Here is a 12053-nt window from a genome sequence, read left to right on the forward strand (position 1 = left end):
CCTCGCTGAGATTCATTCTTACATTTTGATTTTTCATAGAAATGCTTCAGTTTCCCAATAAATTCCTCAAGTGGCCGAGGCTCATAGTACTCAATCTGATCTCTAAATGTTATTGGCAAACCACTGACAAAGCATTGAAATTTAGCCTTCTCATTAGTAAGATATGGTACATACCTCAATAGTTCCAGAAACTTGGTTGTGTACTCTTCATCTGTCACTGATCCCATCTTTAGCTCATATAACTCTTTAGCCTTACTGTCGTAATATCTTTCTAACAAGTTCTTCTTCCTGAAAAGCCTCTTGAAGTCTCACCAACTCAAGTCATATGTTCTGATGTCTCTAACCCGCTTAACATCTTCCCACCTAATGTATGCTTTACCTTTCATCTGAAGATCACTACTTTGGCTTTCATGTTATCTGTGTAATCATGCAACTCAAATAATTTATTCATGCCAAGTATCCAAGCCTCTACATCTTCCGGCTTCTTCACCTCCATCAAAAGTAGGTGGCTTTGCTTTCTTAAACTCATCTGGTAAGTATCCCCTATCTTCCCTCCTGTAAGGATGATAGCGATGATGATCATGGTGTCTATCAGAACTAGAAATAGAATAGTACCTGTATCCATCGCCTCTCCTATCCAGAGTATTCAACAACCTACCATCTCTCAACGTATCAGATCTATCTAACCTGTGTCTAACAAGAGACCTACTGGCATATGCCCCATTAGTTTTATCGTCATGTTCATGGATTATCCGAAGTGGCGCTTGTCGTTGGAAGTCTGACAAACTCTAAAGAAGTATAACATTAACATCTACTAGTTTCTCTTGTCCTTGTATGATCGATCATTATCTTCCTTACAAATTCTTATCTCTTCCTTCAAGCTTCTCAATGTGCCTGCCAAATCAGAAGATTGCCCCACACCATGCTACCCATTTGATTCATAGGGAGATTATATGTCGTCTACCACCTTGCTAGCCATTTGTTCTCTTTCCTGTAATGCATAATATGTCACATAAACCAAATCACAATAAATCAATGTACCTTATTATAGTTTGGGGAGGATACCTCATTTGTAAGATAATCAAATCAACATGATACATGTACAACATAGTCATAACAACATATAGACATATAACAAGTAAGTGAATCTACACATAAACATCATTCTAGCTAGGGTCTAGTCATCAATGCAAGGCCATATCAACAATGCATGTTATGACCTCATGCATGACCATAACCATTACTCCATTTTACACGTTACCACATGCAACCATCAACATTCATAAGCAATGCCTAATCAACTACACATATGCATAAATGCATGTAGTCGAGCATAAGCGATCAATCCTTTAATCAACCTACAAGAGTGATACATGTAATCAAAATATTCAAGAATGCACCTGATATAAAAGGATGTATTCAAGCGACATATAATCAAAATCTAAGTGACATATAACCATATGCAACCAGTCATATACGCATGACGATGCATTCCACAAAATTAATCATCAAGTTCCTCATGAAAACCTTACTACCATCATGATCAACATCAAGAAAATGCAACAAGCACATGGAATGAAAGTGTAAGAGACACACATGAAACTGACATACATGCATGACCAACACATAGCCCATCCAGTTTGAGGGGTGAACCATGCTCTGATACCACTCCGTAACAGCCTCCTCACACATCTACCTAAGTAACCAGCCAACCGGGGTAAACAGGCGACGACACACTATTATGATTGGATTTGACCTCCTATGTGAACTTAAGGAAGTGGAATCGATGGAACACATCAACCAACCTATCCACATCAGCAACATAACCCTCATGAGACATGCCAACCACTTAGACATCCTGTCCCTGGGTCCCACTAATGTTTTGGACATCTTAGGCCTCAGTCACTCCCATGCTATAGGAAAGAGAGCATTTAGAAACCCAAAGTTGCTCTCACAGGCTTGCCTGCTAATGACCAGGGACTAAATTTGTTAGTGCTATGCCAGCGACCCCGAGATTTGAGCCACTTTTTCAGGCCCAGAGTCCAGGTCACTGCCCAGAATGGAATGATAACTCAGGAACAGTAAAAGAACAAGGAAACAATTATGCAAAAGCAATAAGTTGAACAAGACCTTAATCAGACCCCTACTAGCCATGACAAACATTCCGTAAAAAATATCATTAACTTGTAACCTACAGGTGTAAACAATAGAAGTGTAGGGATCTCATACTTATTTGAGAATCACTATCAACCATTGTTCCCTCATGTCATTTTCTGCATTACCATCTCTTAGGACATAGATACATTATCTATTCATTTACAAGTAGAAACATGCTGAGAGCCATACATAGTTCTCGTCATAGAAAACACATATAACCAACATAATAACAACATAAATACTCATGAAAGAACAACCATAAAAACCACATATAATCCATCAAAATGCTCATAGAAATACAAGGATAAATAAACTTTCATTAATAATGCAAAAACCAAACTCGGGATGGGATTTCCATGTTCCACCCAACCATAGAATGGTTGAGCCAAATCTCTCTTCATCCATTCACCCCCATTCCATATTCCAAGCATGAATGTGGGACTCAAACCAAAAGAACCAACTAGGGCATACCAAGGCTAAACCACCTCACCCTCATCAATAAAAGCCAGGCTTTATTGCATTCCATCCTGGATCACTAGGCCAACACAATGAACACATCATTACAGGATTTACCATGATCTCCACCCCATCACTAGGAAAAACAAGCATGTATGCCACCGGATTAGTCCACCTACAACGTGAGGAATTTTCCTACCTCCTAGTTTCTCAGGTTTTATCGCAATCCAAACTCGGATTAATAGGCCCTAAACCAAGACCCACTCTCCAGGCTTTACCGCATATCCCAAACCTAAGATTACTAGGCCCAACGGAGAGAAAATAACCTCTTGGCTTTATCGTATATCCTATCATTCAATGGCAAGGATTCCTATGCCCACCAAGGCAAGACAATCCTAGCTTTACCACAACCCACAGTCTAGCTCAGGGGTCACTAGGACAGTGGCTTTACTGTGATCCATAGTCTGGTTCAAGGATCACTAGGTCATGTGCCCTATCATTCGGAGATCCACCCCACTTAGCTTTGAATCCATATGGAAATCCAACTCAACCAAAACATGAGAACCCCATCACACCATGGCTATCCGGAAATGGCAAGGCAAGGCTGAAAACATTGTTTCACTTGGCAAAACCCATGCCATGATATAAAATAACCACATGCAATACCATGCACACCAAATCTGTCAAGAAAAATACACATGAAAATTGATACTTGCAATGAATCCTGCTTGAGCTACTTGATCCTGCCTTTCCCTGCTTGATCTTTTCTTCCTCTTGCCTTCTTTTCCTTTCTTGCTCTAATGCCAGAATGCTCCAAGAAATCTCTAAAGTGTCCAAGAGTGAGAAAGAGAGAGAAAATAATGAGAGAGCTCCAAAACTCAAGTGACAAAAGGTTACCAAGTGAAACTCAGAATCCTTTTTATAAATGAGGCCTCTATTTTCATCATTTTCCATTATTTTCCTTCAATTTCCTCCTCACATGCAACCTGTGACCTTTCACCTCCCTTTTATCAAAATTTCCATTATTTTCATAAATAAATGTATCAAAAATGCCATTTTTCCTTTCCAAAGCCTTGGCCATTATCTTTTCCAATTTGCTTATCCATAAACAATCAAATGAACACCCCCTAGGATGTCTTGCCTAACATTCAACTTGGAATAAGTGTCCCACCAACTGTGGTTATTATTTTTTCCTTTATTAACTTTTATTACATGGAATTTTTAGCAAGGCTGTTACACTGCCTGAACCCCTAATTTTGATATTTACTTATGCTATAAAGGATTATTTATGGTTCAATTTGATACACATAAATACCTGGAATTCGCTCAGAATGAGGGGCCATTTACGACAAAGTGGGACTCTTCATAACTCCATGGTTCCCAAAGTTTGTTGCTACATTAATGGTCTCAACAAGGTCGATATCAGTGAGACTACATAATCTCCCTCTTCCTTTCTGGCATCATCAAGTCTTGGAAGGCATTGGAAACACATTGGGCAATTTTAAAAAGATGGATCTAGAAAGAAATGAAAAATGAATTTTCACCTATGCAAGAATTTGTGTAGAGAGATACCTTAGCAAATATCTACCTGATCGAATTCACTTGTGTTAGGCCCCTATACTACTAGTGTAACCCCTTATTGTTATTAGTACAACCCCCTTATTATATTGTTGTACCCATGTAGTCCCCATATTGTTACTATTGTGCCCCATAGAAGCCCACTATTGTTATTATTGTTGTTGGCATTATGATTCTGGTATGGATCTATGATACAGGTGTTGTACTTGATGGCAACTCACTCAAGGTGGCAATGCTTTGTTCAGGCTCTCAAAATGATGGAAATTAAGAGGTTCGCAGGTGAATGGTTCAATAGGTGCGGACCCGCAGGTTCTCCGTTGAGGAAGTGCGGTCATACCCGCAGATTCTCTGTTCAGAAGGTGTGGTCCCCCAGTTCACTCACTTCAAGGCAGAGAAGCACGCTCACGTGGGATTTCTTATGTTTGGCCCGTGGTGTTTAGCCTGTCGTTCATGATCCTATGGTTTTGGCCCATGGTATAGGATCTAATTAAGCCCCAGTTTGGATCCCTTGTATTGGTCATTTGATGGTTTTGTCCCATGGTGTGAATAAGGGCTTGTCTATAAATAGGGAAGGAGATCACTTGGCCAATGTATCTTTGCAAATTGAATATCTTAAGATCTGAAATATTGGGTTATCAGTTTAAAAGCTTGATCTATATAAAAGTGAAGTTGGAAGTGAATCTATGAAGGGTGATCTATCGGGCACAAGATCAGATCTGTGAATCTGACTGTCAATGGCACATAGGAGGACTATTTAATTGGGTTCTAATCAAGAGGTACGCAGACCATTCACTGTGAAAGTGCGGGCGTACACAGCAGAGCGGAAGTCCCGGTGCGGAGGAACACAGATGATCCACAGTGAAAGCGCGAGGGTGCGCAACGAAGCAAAAGTCCCAGTGCGTAGGTACACGGCGTGATCGAGGCTCAGGTGCGGAAGCACAGTAAAGGTACGTGGCGTGCTAGAGGTTCAGGTGCGGAGGCGCAGTAAAAGTACGCGGTGCTACAGAAGCCGCAGGTGCGTAGCTACGCGGCGCGATAGAAACCGAAGTGCGGGGGCACAGTAGAAGTACGCGGCGCGATTGAATGCACAGTGCGTGGGTACGCGGTGCAGCAGAAGGCTCCCTGCATGGATACGCAGAGATGCCGAAGGTGAAGTGTGAAGCCTTGCAACCCAGATAAAGAAAAACTGCGGATCTGTCTTAAAACATTTGTTGGTTATCTTTTATCTATTGCTGCAGAGTTCTGGGTTTATATTTCTGGTACTATCTTTCTGTTTACAGCATTCTGAGAAGTTGGGTGACTCTTGGTTGATTGTATAAGAAGGTTGGGTAACTTGCATATCCAGTTTGTAAATAGGGGGTTGTAGCTCCCTTCCAGGAGAAACTGGAAAACGAGAGAGAGTTGTATCTCTCTGCAGGTTGCAGCCTGCGTACTGGTAAAGGACTGCACCAGTACAAAATCATTGTAAAAGGAGTTTCTAATCGAAAGAAGATAGAGACATATTGCAGCAGGTGGTTTTCACCCACATTGGGTTTCCACCTTATATCTGGTGTTCTTTGGTGTGACTATCTGTTTTTCTTGTTCATGTTCATTATTTTATGGTACTGACATACAAAGTAACGATCAATATCTGAAGAATAATTCAAAGTATAAATAAGGAAGAAATATTGAAAAGAATTTGATAATACTGATTCACCCCCCCTCTCAGTATTATTTCCAACAATTGGTATCAGAGCAGGTCCTTCTGAAGGAGCTTGATTGCTTGAAGGAAGATCTAACATCATGAGCAACTACGAGAGGGAAGCATCAATCGAGCCACCAATTTTTGATGGGACAAACTTCGTATATTGGAAGGTAAGAGTTACTACCTATCTTCAATCTTTGGGTACAGAAGTATGGGACATTATAGAAACAGGGTATACTTTTCCATCAGCTACTCCTACAGATCCAGCTGAGAAGAAGAAATATGAAACAAATGCAAAGGCAGTCAATACTCTTCTAGGATGTCTATCTCAATCTGAATTTGTGAAAGTTATGCAGTATAAATCCGCAAAAGAAATATGGGACAAGATTGTTCTGAGCTATGAAGGAGATGATCAGGTAAAACATGCAAAACTTCAAACCCTCAGGATTCAATATGAGAATCTCAGAATGTATAATGATGAAAGTGTGGCTAACTATTTCCTTCGGGTAGATGAGATTGTTAATTGCATGAAAAACTTGGGTGAAGAAATAAAAGAAGCTGTCGTGGTTGAAAAAGTCCTAAGATCATTGTCCCCCAAGTTTGAATCTAAAGTATCTGCAATAGAAGAAAAAGAAAATCTACGAACTCTTACTATGTCTCAGCTACACGGAATTCTAACTGCTTATGAAATGAGAAAAGGAGGTCCATCAGACAGGAGAGAAGTTGCTTTTAAGGCTTCAGGCAAAGGAGACTACTATGAATCAAGTCACGTGCCAGAAGAAGAAGAAGAATCAAATTTTGTCAGAAATCTTCAACGGGGTACTGGAAGGTTCAGAGGTAAGTTACCTTTTAAATGTTTTGCTTGTGGAAGAGTAGGTCATTATGCTGCCAAATCTCCTCATAAGGATAAGATCGACAAGGGAAAGGAACCTATTAGATGGAACAAGAAACATAATGCAAATAAGAAAAGCTACTACACTCATGAAGACAATGATGGTCTATCAAATAGTGATGAAGATGAACGAGGTAATGACTATAAACTTTTAATGGCCTTTGAAGATGATGATTACATGGATGCTATAGACGTGGATAGTTTCTATGAAGAGATTTCTAGACTCAAGACATGTATAGAAGAAAAGAATGTGATCATTGATACTCTACAATTTCAAATTGATGAAAAGGAAAAATTTCTTGAAAAGTTAGAATGTGAAATTGTTGGCCTTAGAAAAGAAATTGAGAAAACAAAGGCTATTAATCTTAGGTTTATCAAAGGATCTGAAACTCTGGATGAGATCATCAAGGTACAACGTTCTCTGCTAAACAAGACAGGTCTGGGATATAATGGAGAAACATCTCAAGCATCCACCTCAAAGAGTTATCTTGATGCAGCAAGAAGGAATGAGCAAAAGCACAATGGAGATCACCAGGTAAAGCAGGGACAAATTACATCAAGAACAAACAAAGACTACCAGGTAAACCAGGGGCAATTTGTCTTAAGGGTGAACAAAAGCTATAACCAGCCACAGGTAAAATCTTCTCAACTTGCTTCAAGAATGGATGACAATAGAAATTACAATCATTTGGCCGGTAGATTTGATAACCGCAGAAGTTTCTTCAATGGCCAATGTTTCTCTTGCCATAACTTTGGTCACAAAGCAGCTCAATGTGTTGCATATAAAACAATCATGACTAGAGAAGCTCAAAAACAAAGAAGTATGATTGGGATTACAAAAAGGACCTATAAAAACTTTTCGGCTCTTGAAAATGAAATTGAATGTTCTATTTGTAATAACTTTGGTCATGAAGATTCTGAATGCAGGAGCAGGTTTCAGCAGACAAAGGAACAAGCCTCAAGCACCAGAACATGGAGAATAAAGGAACCACAATCAGAAAGATGTGGGATAGCCTTTTATGCAGAGGGACAGGAAAATCTATGGTACATCGACAGTGGATGTTCGAAGCATATGACAGGTGATAAAGAAAAACTTGAATCATATTCTGCTTTAGAAAAGGGAAAGAAAGTTTCTTTTGGAAATGATACTCCTGCAGCTATAAAAGGAAAAGGCATAGCTCAATTGAAAGAAAAGGTCAAAGCTGGAAATGTTTTGTATGTTGATGGCTTGAAGCATAACCTTCTGAGTGTCAGTCAGATGTGCGATCAAGGAACCGAGGTAATATTTCGATCAAATGGATGTAGTGTTCGTGATCTTGATACAGGGAAAACAGTGATCAAAGGTAGAAGAACTCCAAATAATCTATACATATTTGAAGAAGGACAACAACAATGCTATTTGAGCAAGGATGATGAACATTGGTTATGGCACCGGAGGTTGGGGCATCTAAGCTTTTCACAAATAAGGAAGGCATGCAAATATCAGGCAGTTCGTGGTCTTCCAGATATCAAAATTCCAGACAATACCATATGCAAATCATGTCAGTTTGGCAAGCAAACCAGAACCAACTTCCCGGAGAAGGAAGGATCAGCCAGCAGGCCTCTTGAACTAGTCCATACAGATGTATGTGGTCCTTTCAGGACAAGGTCACCACGAGGAGAAGAATGCTTGATATTATTCATTGACAATTTCTCCAGGTTTGTTTGGTTAGGACTTTTGAAGCACAAAGACGAAGCATTTGAAAAATTCAAATCCTTCAAAGCTTTGGTTGAAAATGAATCAGGTTACAAAATTAAGTGCCTCAGGTCCGACAGAGGTGGGGAGTTTACCTCAAATGAATTTTTCGATTTCTGTGAAGAACATGGGATAAGAAGGGAATTCTCTACAGCTAGAACACCTCAGCAAAATGGAGTGGTGGAAAGGATGAACAGAATAGTCCAACAAATGGCTCGTGCTATGCTTGATGAGTCTGGAACTCCTGCAACTTTCTGGGGTGAAGCTGCATATGCTGCAGTTGTTATTCTCAACAAAACAAATGTCCGAGTAAACAACACTCAAACTCCTCATGAGCTCTGGTATGGTGAGACTCCTTCGGTAAAGCATTTCAAAATTTTTGGGAGCAAATGCTATATTAAGAATACGGATGAGCAACTTGGCAAACTTGAACCTAGACCCGACGAAGGTATTCTTCTTGGTTATTCTCCACACAGCAAAGCATATAAGTGCTACAATAAAAGACTTGGAAGAATTGTTGACAACATTGATGTAGTGGTTGATGAAAAAGGATACATTCCTAGGCAAGTAAATCATGAAAATATCGAAGAAAATGAAGACTACCCTCAAAAACAGAATGATGAAGAAGAAGAACCTCAAGGAGCACCAGAGGAACAGATAAGGATAGAAGAGAAGACTCCATCCAGGTACGTTCAGAAGAATCATCCAGAATCTCAGATTTTGGGGCAGAAAGAAGCAGGTGTACAAACAAGAAGAACAATTGCAGAAGCTTCAAGCTATTTGGCATTACTCTCCTCCACTGAACCACAAAATGTAAGAGAGGCATGCAAAGATGAATGTTGGGTCAAAGCAATGGATGAAGAACTTGAGCAGATCGAAAAGAATAACACTTGGGAGTTGGTTCCTAGACCAAAGGATAAGAATGTTATAGGAACAAAATGGATCTTCAAGAATAAGTTGAATGAAAATGGGGAAGTAATTAGAAACAAGGCCAGACTTGTTTGTAAAGGGTATGCCAGCAAGAAGGAATAGATTTTGAAGAAACTTTTGCTCCTGTTGCAAGACTTGAGGCCATCCGAATGTTCCTTGCTCTCTCAAGCTTTCAAAAGTTCAAAGTATTTCAAATGGATGTGAAATTATCCTTTCTGAATGGAGACTTAGAAGAAGAAGTATACATTGAGCAGCCAGATGGTTTCATTCTTGGAAATGATCCAAATCTTGTATGCAGACTGAAAAAGGCTCTCTATGGTCTTAAACAAGCTCCAAGGGCTTGGTACTATCGTTTGGACAAATATCTTCATCAACAAGGTTTTTCAAAAGGATCAGCAGATAGCAATCTTTATATAAAAATTGAAAATGACAAATTGCTAATACTTGTTGTGTATGTAGATGATATTATCTTTGGCAGCAATGAAGAAGCTATGAGTCAAAGGTTTGCCTTGGTGATGCAGAAATAATTCGAAATGTCTTTACTTGGAGAACTGACATATTTTCTTGGATTGTAAATCCAACAAAATGAAGGAGGGATCTTCTTGTCTCAAACCAAGTATCTCAAGCAGATTTTGAAGAAATATGGTATGGAAGATGCAAAACCAGTATGTACACCCATGGTCACATGATGTAACCTCAGTGCAAATGATGAATCAGCAGCAGTGCATCAACCAACCTACAGATCTATGATTGGAAGTCTACTTTATTTGACAGGTACCCGACCAGACATCATGCATGCAGTGGGAATAGTTGGAAGATTTCAGGCAAATCCAAAGGAAACTCATCTTCAGGCAGTGAAGAGAATTTTCAAATATCTTCAAGGGACTCAAAACTATGGCTTATGGTATCCTAGAGATACAGATCTCACACTTCATACTTATACAGATGCAGATTGGGCCGGAAGCGTGGATGACAGGAAGAGCACAAGTGGTGGTGCATTCTTTATGGGTTCTAGATTAGTATCTTGGTTCAGCAAGAAATAGAGTTCAATTGCTTTGTCTACAGCTGAAGCGGAATATGTGGCTGCTGCATCTTGCTGCACTCAACTCCTTTGGATGATGCAGACCTTGCAGGATTTTCAAATCACTTGCACACCACCTATCTCCATCTTATGTGATAATACAAGTGTAATCAGCATTTCAAAGAACCCAATCATGCATTCAAAGACCAAGCACATACCAATCAAGTATCACTTTCTCCGAGAACAAGTGCTTGAACAAAAGGTCATGTTGGAGTATGTTCCTTCTAAGGAACAAGTTGCTGATATACTCACCAAACCATTGCCCAGGGAGACCTTTGAATACCTCAGGCAAAAGCTGGGGGTTGTTGATGCATCATCTTGTTGTTGACTCTCTTCTGATTGATGGTTGTACGCAAGGTTCATCTGGGGTATATGCGTACATTTTCTGAATTGCGGATTGGTAGAAGATTGAATGGCACAGGTTCAGGGGGAGCATATAATGCATTGTTGGCATTATGGAAGAAGTACAGAAGGAATATTGCTGCAATATGTCTCTATCTCTTTCATGGTCATTTATGGTGTTTGGTGGATTATGGTTCTTCTTGAAGAAATTTCTTTCCTTTGCAGATCTAGTTTATAGTCAGGGGGAGCATGTTCTTAGGGGGAGCATAACCCTTTGCCCTTGATGTCAAAGGGGGAGAATGACATTGAGGATCTTGAGGTTGCCATCAAGTCCAAAGGGGGAGATTGTTGGAAATATGATTCTGGTATGGATCTATGATACAGGTGTTGTACTTGATGGCAACTCACTCAAGGTGGCAATGCTCTGTTCAGGCTCTCAAAATGATGGAAATTAAGAGGTTCGCAGGTGAATGGTTCAAAAGGTGCGGACCCGCAGGTTCTCTGTTGAGGAAGTGCGGTCATACCCGCAGATTCTCTGTTCAGAAGGTGTGGTCCCCCGGTTCACTCACTTCAAGGCAAGGAAGCGCGCTCACGTGGGGTTTCTTATGTTTGGCCCGTGGTATTTAGCCCGTCGTTCATGATCCTATGGTTTTGGCCCGTGGTATAGGATCTAATTAAGCCCCAGTTTGGATCCCTTGTATTGGTCATTTGATGGTTTTGTCCCATGGTGTGAATAAGGGCTTGTCTATAAATAGGGAAGGAGATCACTTGGCCAATGTATCTTTGCAAATTGAATATCTTAAGATCTGAAATATTGGGTTATCGGTTTAAAAGCTTGATCTATATAAAAGTGAAGTTGGAAGTGAATCTATGAAGGGTGATCTATCGGGCACAAGATCAGATCTGTGAATCTAACTGTCAATGGCACATAGGAGGACTATTTAATTGGGTTCTAATCAAGAGGTACGCAGACCATTCGCTGTGAAAGTATGGGCGTACGCAATAGAGCGGAAGTCACGGTGCGGAGGAACGCAGATGATCCACAGTGAAAGCGCGAGGGTGCGCAGCGAAGCAAAAGTCCCAGTGCGGAGGTACACGGCGTGATCGAGGTTCAGGTGCGGAAGCACAGTAAAGGTACACGGCGTGCTAGAGGTTCAGGTGCGGAGGCGCAGTAAAAGTACGCGGTGCTACAGAAGCC

Source organism: Pinus tabuliformis, chromosome 8 (genome assembly GCF_031772625.1).
Source record: "Pinus tabuliformis cultivar Carrire ecotype Pingquan chromosome 8, CPIR1, whole genome shotgun sequence".
NCBI lineage: Eukaryota > Viridiplantae > Streptophyta > Pinopsida > Pinales > Pinaceae > Pinus > Pinus tabuliformis.